This window comes from Eupeodes corollae, chromosome 2, assembly GCF_945859685.1.
Source record: "Eupeodes corollae chromosome 2, idEupCoro1.1, whole genome shotgun sequence".
NCBI classification, from domain to species: Eukaryota; Metazoa; Arthropoda; class Insecta; order Diptera; family Syrphidae; genus Eupeodes; species Eupeodes corollae.
In genome coordinates this window covers 130093767-130112641 of record NC_079148.1, presented here as the reverse complement: position 1 = coordinate 130112641, position 18875 = coordinate 130093767, and positions in this window count along the sequence as shown.

Here is an 18875-nt window from a genome sequence, read left to right as displayed (position 1 = left end):
TAGTAAGCTCATCGCGACATTGCTGGACCAATTTAGATGAGGATGTGGCCGAGTTAATGGCTTCGACAGCTGCCTGACTGTCTGTAAAAATAGTCCCATTTCGGTTTTGGTTTTTGCTTTGTTTAAATATCTTAGCCGTCAGGAAGCCTAAAGGATTTGGCTACATTTAAGGACTCAGAAAAGATCCTAGAACCAACTCCGCACTCCATCTTTGAGCCGTCAATAAAGATGGTTGTGTCGAAACCTATCGACACTATGTCATCCTCCCAATCTTCTCTCGATGGGAAAAAGTAACCTTAAAACCCTTACTAAGGCTCAAAGCAGGAGTGCAGTAGTCAGTGCATACCGAGATAATATCTGAGAAAATCAATTTCGTTGTGTAGCTGTGACCATAAGGTTTTGACAATCAGCTGTTTGATTCCTTCAGCCTAATAGCGCTTCTTTAGCTTAGCAATAATATAGGCTTTGCTAAGAGCAGGCTACCACACAATCGACCGATATGTTAAGATTGGACGTACTACGGTTGAGTACGTCCATAAAATCATTTTCAACTGAAGTCCCCACTTTTTGCTGAAAGTTTTGCTGCAGGCGTAGAAGGAACAACAGGCCTTCTTAACCCTTACTTCAATATTAAGTTTCCAGTTTAGTTTAGGGTCGAGTCCCAAATATTTTGCACTGGAAGACAATGATAGGATGTGACAGTTGAGTCGAGATAGCGTGAAGGGCGATACTTTAGTTTTGGTGGTAAAGTGCAACAGTTCAGTTTTACTTTGGTTAACTCCTAGTCCACAACTCGTGGCCCAGATACTAACTTTCTTCAAAGCTGACTCCGTGATTTCACTAATCACAAAGGTGTACGTTCCTGACACCAATAGCACCAAATCATCCGCATAGGCTTCCGCCTTCACTCCACATCTATCTAATTTAACGAGAATTGTATCCATGACCAGAGGCCATAGTAGAGGCGAAAGGACACCACCCTGGGGTGTTCCCCTACTCACGTGTTTTGTAGCGATCTCGAATGAAGTCTTCTACACCAAACTTAATGAGCGATTCTTCTATAGATTCAGTAAGGACGTTGTTAAAAGCACCTTGTATGTCTAGGAAGGTGGCAAGAGTAAATTCTTTATAATGGATTGTTTGTCCAACAGTTCGTAGATTTGACCTTAAGATAAGCATGCTGAGAGCTTTCGAGAGGTCGTCTAATTAGCTTGAGCTTGAATGTTTTTTTTTTGTGTTGAATAAATTGGGTATCCAAAAGCTAACAGAAAATATGAAATACTGATATTTTTTAAAGAACTTTTTGAGAGTGAAACTAAAAGAAAACCATTTATTTTAAGTGTTGCAGAGGTGCATTGTAGTACCCGTGAGACGTGCTGATCAATCCCCGCCTGAGGTCCTGAAAATTGTTTTTCACAGGTACTGCCTCTTGCGAGGCATTGATAAATTCTCAAAGAGTAATTCTTGTCATGAAAAGAGATTTCTCAAATTAGCCGTTTGGATTCGTCTTAAAACTGTACGTCCCCTCCAAGCCTGATAACAGTACTCGCACACAGGAATGGTTGAGAGTTGTAGTGAAGTGTTGGCAACCCTGAAAAAAAGCAATTTGACAGCTAACAGTATGGGGTTATCAAAAATGGAGCGTTACACAATAGAACAACGCGTCTTCATTATTAAAGAATATTTCAAAAATAGTGAAAGCTTGGCGGCTGCAGTTCGAAAATTTCATACAAAATATGGTCGGAATAGTGTTTTAACTTCGTCAACTGTGAAGAGATTAATTGAAAAATTCATGGAGACTGGATCCGTTGGAGACGCCAAACACACTGGTCGTCCAAAAACAAGCCGTTCAAATGTGAATGTCGAAGCAGTGCGTGAGAGTGTTGCTGACAATCCAGGAACCTCAATTCGACGTCGTGGACAAGAATTGGAAATTTCAAGAACCTCTCTACTGCGGATACTCAACAAAGATCTGTGTCTTCATGCTTACAAAATTCAATTAACACAACAATTGAAGCCTAATGACCATGGACAGAGAAGAGAGTTCGTTGAATGGATTATTGAACATCAACAAATGGACCCTGATTTTTCGAGCAAAATCTTCCTAAGCGATGAAGCACATTTTCATCTTGATGGCTTTGTCAATCGCCAAAATTGCCGCATTTGGGGTTCGGAAAACCCACATGAAATTGTCGAAAAACAAATGTATCCACAACGCGTGACTGTATGGTGTGGGTTTTGGGCTGGAGGCATAACTGGGCCATATTTTTTGAAAATGATGCCGGTCAAGCAGTGATTACACAGTTCTTTCTGCCAAAATTGGAAGATATTGATGTGTCCAATATGTGGTTTCAACAAGACGGTGCCACATGTCATACAGCCCGTGAAACAATTCAATTACTGCATGAGACATTTCCAGGTCGTGTACTCTCTCGTTTCGGTGATGAAAATTGGCCTCCTAGATCGTGTGATTTAACACTATTAGACTTCTTTTTATGGGGTTATTTGAAATCACAAGTCTATGTCAACAAGCCCACAACCACCCGTGCATTAAAGGAGGAGATTCAACGCTGCATCAACGAAATTCAGCCACATTTATGAAGAATGGTCATGGAAAATTTCAACAAAAGAGTGCGCATGTGCATGCAAAGCCGTGGAGGCCATTTGTCCGATGTGTTATTCCATACATAACCTTATCTTATGTACTTTACGAGTCAATATAAATATAACTATCAAAAGACTAAAAACGGCATTTTCTATTTAATTCAAATCTTGCGTTAATTTTGGGACACCCTTTAGCTGCTTCTTTAAACTTAGAGGGCAATTTAGTAGTAAAGTCCTCTCTCGAGCATCTTAAATCACCATCTATAAGACACTCATCATCTCTTAAAGAAGGATGAGAGAGTCTTAGGATGCTTCGCGAGAAAAATTCTTCAGGTGATTTTTGGTCCCGTACGCATAGAAGGAGAAAAATGTAGGAGAAGATATAACGAAGAACTGTACGGGCTGTACAACGACACAGACCTAGTTAACAGAATTAAAGTCCAACGATTTAGATGGATAGGTCATGTAGAGCGAATGGACATCAATGATTCAGCCCGGAAGTTTTTCGAATCCAATCCCGATTGACGGCGCAGAAGAGGCAGACCGCGACTCAGGTGACGCACGCTTATCTTTGGATATCGCAAGCCATAGAATGTTCGAATCTCTACAAGATTTAAGAGTTGACCACCTGTTGTTTGCAATTTCAATGAAAGTTTTATTGACTGTTTTATTTAACTGCTCTATTATCCTGTAGATCAGTGATACCATATGTATGAACATTTAGCGAACTTAAAAGGGTTATGTATACATTTAATTTGCCAAAACACAGTGTAAGCATTATTAAAAGAGGAGTAGTGGGTTGGATTGGAGGTGTTGGTGTACTTTGATTTTGAAATACTGAACATTTCAATAATAGGGAAAGATAGAGCATAGCAAAGCATTCCACATTCATATAGTACGGCTAAAAAAAGAATTTCCGTACTTCATTGCACAGCCGAAGTTGGGCTCAAGGGTAAATTGATGGGCATTCCTAGAAGCGCGGGTATTACGGTTAAATTGTTTAAGAGGAGGAATACAACTAGCTATTTCACTAGAGCATAGTTCGTTTAAATAACGGTAAAAAAGTGTGAGATAAAAATCCTTACGATGGTGTTTGAGTGACGTAATCGAGTTGACGAAGTTGATGTCACCAATCATTTTAAAGCCCTTCTTTGAATACTGTCCAAGAGACTTAAATAAGTTATTGGAGCACCAGACCGGAGTTGTGAGCTATATTCAAGTTTCGGACGTATATAGGTTTTATAGATTATAGGCAGATCAGACAAAGAGAAAAATTTTTTGCATCGTCCCAAAAAACCAAGACATCTGCGGCATTTTTGGCGACATCACGTATGTGATCGCCTCACAAAAGAATTTTGATGATGAACAGTCCAAGGATGTCAAAATTTTCAGTTTCGTTGATGTAAGTGCCACTCATAGATAGTGGCAAAGAGGGTTTATCGGGCTTTAACGATACAAGACGGCATTAGGTTTACGAAGCATTGAATTTAATACAGGTTTTTGTTCTCCATTGTACAATGCGGTGTAGGTCGGAATTTTATGAGCTTATCATATTTTGCCTTTGCAGTTCTACATCCAAAGAGGAGGGCGTGAGTCTGGAAACGAATATGAAAAGCTTAGTGGAATCGTCTCAAGCTTGAATCCTTCCAAATCAACTTTTATTTAACGGTTCGAAAGAAAATTTCGAATTAAACGAAGAAAAGCTTCATCACCTTTTCATTTCCGTCAATGTTACAATATCCTGGAACCTAATTGAGGGTAACTGCGTTGGCTTCGCTCAGCAAAGCTCCCTACGGCATTGCCTTACCACTTTTGACTTTGTGACAGTGGCAGTAGCAGATATGGCCTTTTTTGCTCCTTGGTCGTCAATACATTTGTCTAAGTATTTGTCTTCCACATTTTGGAAAGAAAGATCCTTAGCGGCTTCAGAAACCGCCAGTACTCTGTTGGAAAGATATTGAAGTAATATGGAACCTTTATTGATCTTTCTGGAGGAGAATAATATTAAAAAATGAAAAACCCGTCAGTATACTTCTGCTGGAGAGACACTGCAGTTATCTGGAAGCTTTGTTGATCTTTTTAGAGGAGGATTATATGAAAAAGTATCCTTTCCCCCGTTTTTGAATCAGCCGTAAAGACAGATACATGATTTATTTTTATGACCCTGTATTCCATTCAGTCCTTCCTTGTGGGAATTACTGTTTGTGCTTCTGGGTTTAAAATCTATGTACGGCTTTAAATAGTTAGTTTGAGTCAACGTCAATAATGCTCTTTATGTTTCTATGACCAAAGGAAGCCCTTTTCCAGTAATTACACTGTATAAGACGTAACGCGCTTTTGCCCACCAGTTCTTTCACGGATATATAGAGAGTGGCTTGCGAGAGCAATGTCTCTATTGCTACAGTTAGTGCACTTCTCATAGCTGGTCTTGTAGTACCCTTACATGCTTTTCTTTCAATTTTTGTAAATATTTTAAGATTGGTAAGGACTGGCCACCATGCCAAACGTATGGTATGAATGTTAATATTGGACTTACAATGGCAGAATAGTTTTAAGACTTGGACCTCATCTTTTTCCAAAATTTCTGCTGCAAGCACAACTATTTGGCTCAAAAAAAAAATGTCACGCAATCCTATTTATGGACAGAAATAAAAAATCATCAGTCACAATTAAGTCATTTTTATATCATGTTCAAAATATGTAATTGTTAAACTTTATATGTTTCATATAAAAAAAAGTGTCTACACTAAATTTCAATCTGTAAACTCTTTAATTTCTTAAACAGTGTTTATTCCTATAATATTCCAAGTTAAATTTGCTCCAAAAACGACGATGAAACCAGAATGGTACACTTGGGCGTATACTTACTTTGTTACTTTTTTTTTAATTAAAAAAAAAATTCTCTTCAAATTTCTTTGAGCGTGTTAATTGGGTTTTACTAATTCATAGTATAAATCATCTTTATAAAAGAACAGGATACAATCTGCTGGTATTTCTCACTTAAAGCTTAAGAAGGATTTCGAATTGAATGAACTTAAATCAACACAGCTATACACTCCGATACGAGATAACATTATTTAATATTTATTTTCTTATCTAATTGACATGATTTTCAAACCTAAAATAATTCCTTTAACAGGAAAACACATCTTTGTCCAATTGAGTGAATCAGAAATATCAAAAACTTGAAAGACAAACCTGTTCTTAAGAAAATATTTCTGTATATTAAATGAAAATATAATAGCGATAAAGGTACTACGTATAAAATTCCTATAATTCTATTTATGTATAGATAATACGATCTAAGGACTCAGAATCCTAATCCTTTGTACCTATAGAAATTTTGAAACACCTAAATATGTACATATACATATCTAAATAATATCGACCAGTCACAGCTGTTATTTCCCTCTGGACACATATTACCTCTATTGTCATTCAAAATTGAAATCTCTTTCAGACCTACCAACATAAATACAGACCCATATATAGACATGACATTCAATATAGGCACACTATACATACCTAGAGATATATAAATTTTATATGATTTCCTTTGAAATTCCCAGCTCAATGATCAAAATCTTTGAAACAATTTAATACTAAAAATGCCCTTATAATCTTGAAAGAAAGCACAAAGGACATAAAATAAGAAAAGAAGAAGGAAAAAAAAAACAAATTCCTCCTATCCATCCTTACACATCCATCCACTGCCATCCATTCATCCAACGATGTCAATTGGTGGCTTTATAGATATACTTACATACACGTTCTGTGCATAAGTACCAACCTACATATATCCGAGTCTTGTCTCAAGTCCCTCAGGTTACAATTGGTAAATGTGACACACAAAATGACACCTGTCAATTGCCAATTGACATTCTTACACTTTTGCAACTCCAAAGAGTGTTGTTTCTCAAGTTAAAAAAAAAAATTGTATTTTATTTGTCATTGATGTAACATTAGATATGTACATTTATGTGTGTTTATCTCATCACAACAATTGCATTTCACCCCCCTTTTTTTTGTTGTTGTCTACATGAGTGTCAAAGGGAATTAAAGAAAGGATCCTTTTGACACAAAATTGAGAAATCAGCAGGAACAACAAAATACAAAAAAAAAAACAGAAAAAAATACATAAAAACTGGACCCAATTCCTCCCTTCGGGAAATCCTGTGTTTTGTAGGTATAAATCTACGCCATCTCTCTCACAACCAGCTCCTTATTGTCTGGCACACAAGATACAAGAATCGTTCACCCATTTTTACATGACGATGATGGCTTCCATCTTCTATCATCCACAAGAACAAAACAAATTAACACAAAAAAAACATGACTTACTTTTCAAAGTATTATTGTAAAATTCTATGTTTCTCTTTGTGTCGATGTGTGTGTGTATACTACTACTAGTACTTATACACTATCAACAGAAAAAAAAGGATGTACTCACTTTTGAAAAGAGAGCAGCATAAAAGAATCCACTTATACTGTGACAGGACAACACGAGCTTTCCTCTATTCTGTGCTAGAGTATTTTTTGAGTTGTTTTTGTTGTATTTTATATTTTTTTTTTGATTGAGGAAGCAAAAGCAGGATGTTAGGGAAGCTCACAGCGAAAAGGAAAAGGATGTCCTTTCTACGCGAAGCGATGTTGGTTTCACAGGCTCAACATAAGAAATGCCTGTCATTATTATAAATTCTGTTTTGATGTATTCTCATACAAATCTAGGAACTTTTTGGTTTTGTGTCACTTTGAAGTTGGATTTTGTTTTTATCCTTGCAAAGGACACACAAGAAGATACTTGACAGAGTTATATTTTTTACGACTTTTCGCGCCTTCAATTTTCTCTTGTAAACAAGAACAACAATTCGAAACTCAGCAGCACTCACTTATACACCGACGACGACCGACGCACGACGACACCATAACCATAATACTTTTATAGTAAAACCACATTTGTGATACTAATACACTCGCACAGAGAGGATAAACCCGCACACCCTCAAATCGAAAGAGATTTGAAAAATCTTTGTAAAATGCAAACCGACAATTCTAAGTTTGAGGAAGGAAAATCGATAAAATAACAACAAAATCCTGAATGGGCCATCCTCGTTTTGCTCCTTAGGATACAACAGGATGATATGGGGCGTAAAGATGTATTACTTTCGACTGTTTCTGTGTACATATACATACGTGTGTGTGTGAAAGGATGATTTTGCAGAAAAGACTATATTTTTCTAGGTATAGTCCTATATTGATCTTCTCATCTCATCATCAACATCATCACTCACGGCAGCACATCACTACCACTCACCGGTTTTTTTGTATGTCAATAGTAAAGTTGAAAACTCGCGACACGTAGCAGGATTCTATATTGCCTTTACTTTATCCTTTGCTTCTATGCCTATGCCTGTTTCTGCACTTTGCATGGCAAGTATATATGGAAGTGGCTCTTCTCTAAGGATCCGAAGAACTATGAATAATAAATGAGCATACCGTAACTTTCTATTCACTTTACCCAACCGACCGACCCATAAAGCTTCATAACAGAGCCTAAGATTGGATGATAAATCACGCATTCCCGAACTAGACTTACAGGCATTGTTAATCTTTCTATATACACAGGATGATACAGGATGTTTGTCTTTCCATATATGTATGTGCTGCCTACTCGTTTATATAGTATCAGTAGGTAAAGTTTGTTTTTCGGATACCTAGTGGACTCAAAACGTCAAGTTTTTCACTTTTTTTTTGTTTGTATCCTTTGTGCAGTATTATATCCTTGCAGCGTTTATAATTGCATTACTTTAAATATTCTATATAGACCCGGTCAAAATGGCTTTTGTAAATATTTACCTATGCGCCAAAGGTGGGTTATAGGTACAATAATAGGAAATTTCACACGTCTACATTGACGACGAGGACAATGACTACGCGGACATTGTTGGTTTTGAACAAGCCCCCAAAACTTAACACAATATAGACACAAACAAACACACACACATCCACTACCTATAGCAGGATATCATTACTCGTTATACTCGCGCTGAGACATCGCTTTTCACCTCTGCTTCTTGCACAGCAGGAGCAGCACACGCAATCCGCACGTGAAATGGTTTTTCTCGTTTTCTTTTAAGAGTCCCAGAAAAATTTCAAGAAATTTTCACTTTTTTCCTTCCCTCTGAAGCCGAAGGCAAAGGATCAATAAATATAGAACGCGCGAAAAAGAAAAACTAATAATTAATCGACCTAAAAAAGGGAAGGACATTCGTGGGTGTGGTAATCCCTCCACCTCACACACAGCATAGTATCCTTTTTCAACGAAATCAACGACGACGACGAACGGTGACGACGACTACGAGATGATGATGTTCAAAGAATTGTTTGTTTTGCTTTTTCTTTAACATTCATAATTTTCTGAGTGTATTTATATAGTAAGGTACACAAAAGGATGTATGGTGCAGGATTAAACAAAAACTACATTTAATCAAATATAAGATCCACACTGAAAAAGGATTCGTTTCATTTTTATATATTTTATTTTATATTTCTCCTTTTTTTTAATTTATTTTTGAGGATTTTTGCGAAAACCGATATACACGAAGGACACTGAACGGATAACGTTTCCGAATCGACTGAATATCTGGGGAGCTTTTTCGTAGATACACAAAATCTTTGTGCCGCATCCACACAGGAGACACAGCATTCACAATTGACAGATTCTAGTTTGTGTTACTCGGGTTGCTAATGGTTGGGGTTCCCTCTTCCCAATATTATGATCCTTGTACAGCATCACTTTGTGCAGAGAGAAAAACGTTCAAAAACGAAAAAGCCATAGTGTTTGTCTCTATACTTTGGTGGTATATTTCCTTCACAGACATTTTAATAGTTCAGAGATTGGAGCTCCAAAGAGAGTCTGAGTTGTGTATATATTTTGGAGAGAATAACAAGAAGCTTTTTTTGATCCTGTGTATAGTAAATTCACCATGATTAGTTGTTTGCTATTATCGTTGTTGTTGCTGTAGACTTCCGAAAGTTTTTATTTTGTTTTTGTTGTTTGAGTGAATTTTATCAAAACAACAAAAAGGACAGAAGGACACTTTTTTATGTTGGATACGCAATTTCCTGTGCGAGATGAAAATTTACATTTACCTACATTCAGCATCAGTGATGGTGGACTGTGGAGCAATTAAATTCAAAGAATTTTTGAATGTCCTTGATCTTATGATGGTGATGCTGATGATGGTGAAGGTGTCGGTGTCGGTGGGAGACAACCATAACATGTCCTTTTTTCTATGAAATTTCCTTCAACATGTCAGGTGAAGGAAAATATTAGTAAGATGTGACTGTGACACACAAGACACAACTTCTATATGCTCCTGCTTCTGTGATGTTGGCAAAGACGAAAGGAATATTGTAAGAAAATCGATAGAAAAGAAGAAGCATCCTTCATCTCATCATCACAGTTCTCAAGGATTTTTTGTTAAAGGCTTCGTTTCATATAGCAAGGCTTACTAGTACCTACTAGTGCTTGGAGGGAATTCATTCATTTTAGGCGTCTATGCTTGCACTCACTGATGACACTCTGTGAATCTGTGAATTTGTGAATCCTTGTAGCTAGGTACTCTCGTACTCGTATTTGTATATAATATTGAGATGGTGCGATGGGGGTCAGAATGATTTTTGGATGAAATCCAAAACATAACTGCGCAGAAAAGGATCATTTATAATGTATCCATCCAGTTGGCGCTATACCTACTGATGCTACTCTGTGTGTGTTTGTATAGGTTTCATTTCGGTGGTACTTTAATATGCTATAAGGTTTTGTTTATTTTAAATTCATTCATTCATTATTATCTTCGAAAAGTGTATATAGTTATGTAAGTTGGTAGGTATAAGGTATTTACAATTTTCAGGATGTGCAAGGCAATGGTACTGAATATATGGATACAGGAGTTTGATTCTGATTCTGAATCTGATGGTGATGGATGTGGTATTAGGGTGGTATTTGATAGCTTGTGATGTGTGGGTTTGGTGAAAGTGCAACATTTAAAATGATGAAGATAAACTTCTGATTGGGTTTGATGATGATATTTAATCAATAATTTGAGGGCAAATGAAGTGCAAAGTGTTATGGTTCAGTGGTTGAGAGGATTTTTTTTTTGATATATTTAGGACGATATTTAAATGATTTTCGAAATAGGTTTAGGTTCTCTAAAATTATTAAGGTTAAGTCGTTTCAGTTGTTTAAGTTTGATACCTGTGTAATTTTATTAACAAAAAAAAATAGAACTGCAAAAAGATGATTGAGAAGAGAGTCATTAAATAATTGAGTATTTAAGCGAAACTATGGACTTATATTCTAACTTTTAAATACTAGTAGAGGTACTAAAGCTAGACTTTATGGTACTGATTTGTTTTGCATTTTCAACCACGATTTGTATGAAAGCAAACAACTTGATCTTTGCGAAATATATAAAATATTTTTTAAAAATCTGAAATTCCAATTTTATCAGTCAAAAAGACTCACAGGATTTAAAATCACTTTCATAAATTTATTAGCATATGAATAATTCTTCTAAAATGTGTTATCTTAACATCGCTGAATATGTCTTTAACAATAATTCGGAAGATCATTGAGAAAGTCATTTCTAAAGAGGTTAGACGTAATCTTTGTTTCAATACTACAAATTTCAGGTCTTCTTGATTTGATTTGCTTAACGTGTCAAATACATTGAATTTAATTACATTATGTATGGTTTTTGAAAATACTTACATGACATTTTTAAATATTTTTAAATCAAATGTGCAGCAACCTGTCGTTTTGCTTTGGTTTTTTTCAAAAATGCATGCTTAAGAATCAATTTGGTGAAAATGTTTGCAAAACACTGTGAGCTGAGATTTCGAATTTTTTCCAAAACTATGTAAACCTTGTGAGCCACACTTATAACTTCGCATGGGTGCCCTGAAAAAATTCAAACTCCAGATTTTTATCAACATTAAAATCGCGATAATATTGAATTCAAAAAAAGTAGTCGGTTGAGTCCAAACTTGGAAGTTCAGGCCTTAAACAGATTTTTGTATTGGGCTTCTTATAAAGGGTGTCCCAAAATTAACGCAAGATTTAAATTAAATAGAAAACGCCGTTTTTAGTCTTCTGATAGTTATATTTATATTGACTCGTAAAGTAAATAAGATAAGGTTATGTATGGAATAATACATCGGACAAATGGCCTCCACGGCTTTGCATGCACATGCGCACTCTTTTGTTGAAATTTTCCATGACCATTCTGCATAAATGTGGCTGAATTTCGTTGATGCAGCGTTGAATCTCCTCCTTTAATGCACGGGTGGTTGTGGGCTTGTTGACATAGACTTGTGATTTCAAATAACCCCATAAAAATAAGTCTAATGGTGTTAAATCACACGATCTAGGAGGCCAATTTTGATCACCGAAACGAGAGAGTACACGACCTGGAAATGTCTCATGCAGTAATTGAATTGTTTCACGGGCTGTATGACATGTGGCACCGTCTTATTGAAACCACATATTGGACACATCAATATCATCCAATTTTGGCAGAAAGAACTGTGTAATCATGTCGCTTCAATTGTTGTGTTAATTGAATTTTGTAAGCATGAAGACACAGATCTTTGGTGAGTATACGCTGTAGAGAGGTTCTTGAAATTTGCAATTCTTGTCCACGACGTCGAATTGAGGTTCATGGATTGTCAACAACACTCTCACGCACTGCTTCGGCATTCACATTTGAACGGCTTGTTTTTGGACGATCAGTGTGTTTGGCGTCTCCAACGGATCTAGTCTCCATGAATTTTTCAATTAATCTCTTCACAGTTCACGAAGTTAAAACACTATTCCGACCATATTTTGTATGAAATTTTCGAACTGCAGCCGCCAAGCTTTGACTATTTTTGAAATATTCTTTAATAATGTTCTATCGTGTAACGCTCCATTTTTAATAACCCTATACTGTTAGCTGTCAAATTGCTTTTTTTCAGGGTTGCCAACACTTCATTGCACAAATGGCAGCAAATTAAAATCTTGCGTTAATTTTGAGACACCCTTTATTTTGTTCTTATACCAGAAACAAGAGTAGTCTTTATACAAAATTTTAATATCAAAAATTGAACATTCAAATTGTCACAAAAACGAAACTATAGATTTTTATGAAATTCTGTTTAAAGTTTCTTTTTGTATTGCTCAGTAGGAGAACCGTTATTGAGATTTTCAAGTTTCTCAAAAAATAATGAACTGATTTAAATACTTATTTTTCTGAATAAGATGTTATCAGTCTAAACAATTTTTAATGCTTAAAAATGGTACATTTTTGTCTACTCTTAAAAAATTGTTGTTTTTTTTTTTTGAAAATTCTGTACCTCAAAAATTGATCAATATTTTTGAACGAAATTCTAAAGTTAAACGTATATTTACATATGAGCATTGTAAAACTGCAAATTAAATCCAGCATTAATTTCTTGGGTAAGTTAGGTTAGGTTAGGTTACGAAACGTGAAAGGCACATTATACCGATATGATTTAGATCGTTTAGATCGTTAAAGAAGAATTCTCCTAGGTAATTCTTGAGTTTTCGAGCTAGAGCAGGGCATGTGCGGAGAAGATGAAGAACCGTTTCTTCCATTTCCTCGTCCTTTCAGCTTCTGCAAAGCTCCGGTTATGACTCCTATTACGAGCTTATATGCGATCTGCTTAGAGAGAGCAAGCACCTTGAACGTTTTGAATCCAGTGTTGGCGAGATGTTTTTTGTGACTTGACACGTGGTGATGTTGTTCCACCTGGTGCCTGCCCTCCTCACAGCGTCTTGCATTAGCAGCAGTTTACAAGTAGCGATTGGTATGACAGTACTTGCCAAACGTGCTTTCAGATATTGGCTTTAATTTACTTTTATCTTTTAAAAAACATTGTTGTTAACATTCAGTAAAATTTTGAAAAAAATCGAATAGACAGTTTTTGTGCAAAAATTAAAAACCGAAAAAAAATTAACAAAAGATGGTAAAAATGATTTTCGACTCAAATATCTTTTCAGAAATTTGAGATAATAGCTTCTTACTAATTTTTACTTATAAGAAATATTTTTACTTATAAGAAATATTGTTTTCAATATTACGAAAAATTTTAAGAAAAATCGAATTGACAGTTTTTTTTACACAAAATAAGAACCTAAAAAAATGTATGAGAGTTGGTAAAAATTGTTTTTAGAATCATAGGTATATCTTTTCAAAACTTTGATAAATTGGCTTTAAACTACGTTTATTTTTCAAAAAATATTGTTGTTAACATTCAGTAAAATTTTGACAAAAATTGAATTGACAGTTTCTTACAAAAAATAAAAAACCGAAAAAAATTGATAAAACTTGGTAAGAATTTATTTTCGACTCAAATATCTTTTCAAAATTTAGTAATATTAACTTCAAACTATTTAAATCTCACAGAAAATATTGTTTTCAACATTTAATAATTTTCTATAAAAATCTAAAAGTCCGTTTTTTCATTAGAAAAAATAGTACGAACATTTGGTAAAAATTGATGTTTGGTTCTCGATATCTAGTGAACAATAGAAGATATTAACTTTAAATAAATTTTATTCATCCAATTTGTATTTGTTTATATAAGAAATATAAACTTTTAAGAAATGCTACAAAAATTGGTAAAAATTGGTTTTCGACTAAAAATATGGTTATCAAATTAGATTTTGAAATCAAACTTATTTATCATATGCAAAATACTATCGGTAATTTCAAAGTTTTTACGAATTATTCAACTTACAACTTTTTTAAACAAAACACGAAAACTTTCACATTCTTAAAGCAAGACAAATCGACAGACGTGATGGTAAGTTATCATCCCAGCCTCTTTTATTTTTATGAAATTGTTCCAGAATATTAGTAGTATATACCTTTATTCAGTTTCTCACTAAACGGAGCTGCCAAATTCTCAAATAAACTCGGGCTTATAATATAACTATGAATATGCCCCTATGTTGTTAAATAATTTGTCTTTATTAATTATTATAGCAATTTAAATTAAATATTCATACATTAGATAGGACAACGTCTGTCGGGTCAACTAGTATTTGTATGATAATTTATATGGTATTTTCTTAAGGGTGTTTTTTTTTTCTTCCAACACGTTGTTTTAAAGTCGTGTCAATGAACATTTTTTTAACCACATTTTATGCGTCAACAATCAAACATTTAACCACAAAATGTACACAAATCTTTTTTTATTTTCCTAAAAACAAAATATGGTAATTTTGTTTGTGTTAATTTCTTTTGCAAACAAACAAAGAAAATTCCAGTTGTAGTAAAATATAAATAATTATTCACTTGACGTTTCGCTTAACGAAGCATCATACTGCCACATCCCTTAACATCAATCAAACACTATACTCTAGAGATGATGATGATGAGGATAATTGTTGTTGGATGAAGTTTATGTTGTTTGGCCAGAATCAGTCTTTCTATCTTCATCTCTATGCCATCATGAAACGATATCGCCACTGCCACTCTATACAGAACCAGAAAAGAGGCCATATTGCTTCAACTTCAGCTTGAACACAACAAGAGGAGGACATCACAATCACAATCACAAAATCAAAAGATCTATCCTGGACTATCCTCTATAAAGCAGACAGAATAATATTCATCCAACTAAAATGTTGGATTCACAAAGACAATAATTCTCAATGGACTCGTTCAAGGCACTTCTTTTTCTTTTTTTTTTTCCTCCGCAAAAGGTAAATTAAAATGTAGGTATACTCTTTCTATATAATTTCCTTTCCAAAGCAATAATGAAAAAAAAAGGAAAATGGAAAAACACGATAAATTGTTCCAAGAAACTGTCACAAAACTTTGAATGAAAAACATCTAAAGCCTCATTAAGTCACAATGAACGCATAACATGATTCGGAAAAGCCACAGAAAGGCGTTTTAATTGCTTGAAGTGATGAATTGGCTTAATACCTTTTATCCTTAGGTATATACTTTACTCGTATACAATATAAACACCTACTCATGATATAGGTACATATTTACCAGACAATTTTAACGAAAAGGTTAAAAGTAAATTAACCTTAGAAATGTTTGCTTTGATACGTCTTCTGTCAGTTGGGAAGGTAGACAAGATATGTTTAATTTTTGTGTGACAGTGCTAACGCATATATTACCAATTAGTGGTAGAGGACCAAATCACACGATTTTGTAAAGGTCAATAGCAATTATTAACCTTCATCTCGTATCTCATCTCAAAGAATGAAAAAAATGAAAAAGAAAATTGAAAGTATCTAATGGATCGCTATGTGTATCTACATCCGCAAAACCCAGTCTCAGATGCCAGACTAAGGCCTCCAGATATTTTGTTTTATTAATGAAATATATATGCACTACGATGTACTGCACATTTTTAACTGGTTTTAATCCACAAGGGACGAATAAAGAATCTTTTTTGTGTCAAATGGCTAATGGCAAGGCGACCGACGAACGTGAAGTGAAGTGGCTTGGCGTGGAGTGGCGTCGAGATTTGACCGCAATCCCGCAAGACAACGGATGAAAGATTATTTAATAAAAGTGAAAAAGGTTAACACAAAAAAAAGCCATCAGCAACAACCACAAAAAGCCACTTTAGACTCGGGAAGAAAGCAAAAGAGCGAAAGTTTAAAGTGAATAGTTGTATTTAGTTTGGTGTATAGGAAACGAAAGGAAAATGTATAGCTAGGTATTGCATTCAAAGAATAATAATAATTGAAATTGTGCTCCTTTGAATTTTGATAAGTTTGTTTTGTTATGAGGAAGAGTTTGAAAGTGAAAATAAACGGGAAAGTGAATTTGTATAGTATCGAAGATGTTTAAAAAAATAAATTCATTTGAAATTTGCAAGTTTATTGGGTACTTCATTATTATATAATTTTTTAAATGAAACTAATTTTACATCGATCTTGAGATTTTTTTTAAAGAATTCTCGTTAAATGCTTGTCAAATCTACAACCATTTATGAATTCGGTACGTAGTAAAATTGTTGTACAAACTTGATTTATAAATCTAAAAAGAAATTACTTCAAATTTGTAAAACTTAATTTTTAATCCAAACTTTTTGAGAACAATGAAAGGTTGAACTCAAACTTATTTTTTATAAACCATGTAATAAAATGTTGAAATGGTAGACATGTGCTGTGCATTCAAGACGACACAAGCGTGCACAGGTTTTTTTCAAAACCCACCTCTGTCTATCAACTCTTACTCTCACCTCCCCATAGTGAACATCGGGTGCCTAGTACCTCAACTGGATATTGGGGGGGGGGGAGAGGTTTTCCATTAAGACACCTCTCCTTATCCAGACGGCAGCGGAGGTATTCCCGAGACGGAATCAACGGTGGCGTCTACAGTTCCAGTAAGGTTGAACTACTTAGTGAACACCTTTTAGGGCTTCTTCGACTTATTCGGATCCCAGGCCTATAAGGAGCGGTCTTATCCGGCTCTCCAACCTTGAAGTTATACTTAGGATCTGGCCCTCAAGGTTGAGGGTAGTGCCATCGGGGTGACTTCCTGGCCACGTAAAAGCTTTCATAGTTGCGAAGCACCAACAAGCCTCGAATACGGACGGATTAACTGTTGACAACCAACGCAAACGAATTAAGGACAGCGAACTTCGGATATGCACGTAGAATGTTAGGTAACAGACCATGTGCGGCCGAAGAATTAGCGGAGGCCCTAGACCGCTATAAAGAAGACATCACCGTCATCTAGGAAATACGATGGGATGGGCCGGGCAAAAAGAGGATGAAAAACTGCGATATTTACTATGGTGACTGCTACCACGAAAACCAACAGGGCTTATTTGGATGCGGCTTCGTCATTGGAGATAAACTTAGGCAAGAAGTCTCTCATGAACATCCGCATCATGCGCTCACTCCCCCACAGAAGGATGACAACACCAAAGATTTGTTCTTCGAGGTCTTAGACAAAACGTTGAGAAGTGTCTTAGCTACGATATTAAAATTATCCTAGGCCATGCTAGGAAGGGACCAGCTTGATCATATTGCGATCGACGCCAGACACGCTTCCAGCATCATGGATGTACGAACTTTCCGGGCAGGTAACATTGACTCAGAACCCTACCTTGTTGTAGCCAAGGTAGCACTTCGGATTTCCAGACCCAAGTCAAAACAGATAGGTGCTGGGAAAAGGTACAACGTCGAACGGCTACAATCGCAAGGGATCGTTAAATCCTTCTCCTACCGAGTTGCAAGTAACCTCTCTCGAAGTTCTCTGCCGCCAACACAATGTATCGAAAACCAGTGGCAACATTGCCAAAGTGCAATCAGAGAAGCCGTCTCTGATGTGCTGGGTTTCAAACAGCCACCAACAAAGAACCTCTGGTTTGATGAGGAATGTCTTCAGGCAAATGAAGCCAAATAACAGGCACACAAAGCGGTGCGGCGCTGCATAAAAAGGCCGAGAGCTGCTCATGAGCTCTATGAGCAGAAAAGGTGAGAGGAACACCTACTTCTCAGAAGGAAAAAGAGAGGACATGAGAATCATGCAGTCGAAGATGTTGAGAGGTTTAAAAGCAGGAATGAATTCGAAAGTTTTATGAACAGGTGAGACGAAATTCAAAGGGACATAAACCTAGAACCGAAGGCTGCAAAGACGAAAGTGGAAACATCATAGTGGGACCACAGTCAATGCTGAGGATATGGAAGGACCTCTTCTGCAGACTGTATAACGGTGACGACAAAATCAATTCAAGTCAGGCAGGATGATCCATTCAACAAAGACGACGAAAGCCAACAATCCTGTCCTCCCGACTTAGAAGAAGTAAAGATTGCCATATCTAAGCTGAAGTCTAATAAAGCCGCTGGAGCTGATGGCTTGAGCTCTTTAAAACAGCTGGAGATAATTTGGTTAGGAGCATGCACCAACTAATCTGTAAGATATGGTGGGAAGAAAGCATGCACAATGACTGGAACCTCAGTATTTTTTGTCCGATCCTGAAAAAACAGACAATCTAAACTGCACCAACTATAGAGGAATCAATCTACTAAACATCGCCTGTAAAATTTTCTCTGCCGTATTATGTGAACGTCTTAAGCCCATCGTCAACAACCTGATAGGTCCTTTTCAGTGTGGTTTTAGACCAGGAAAGTCCAAAGTCGATCAAATATTCACATTACGGCAGATCCTGAAAAAGACACAAGATCATCAAATTGACATCCACCATCTTTTCATCGATTTCAA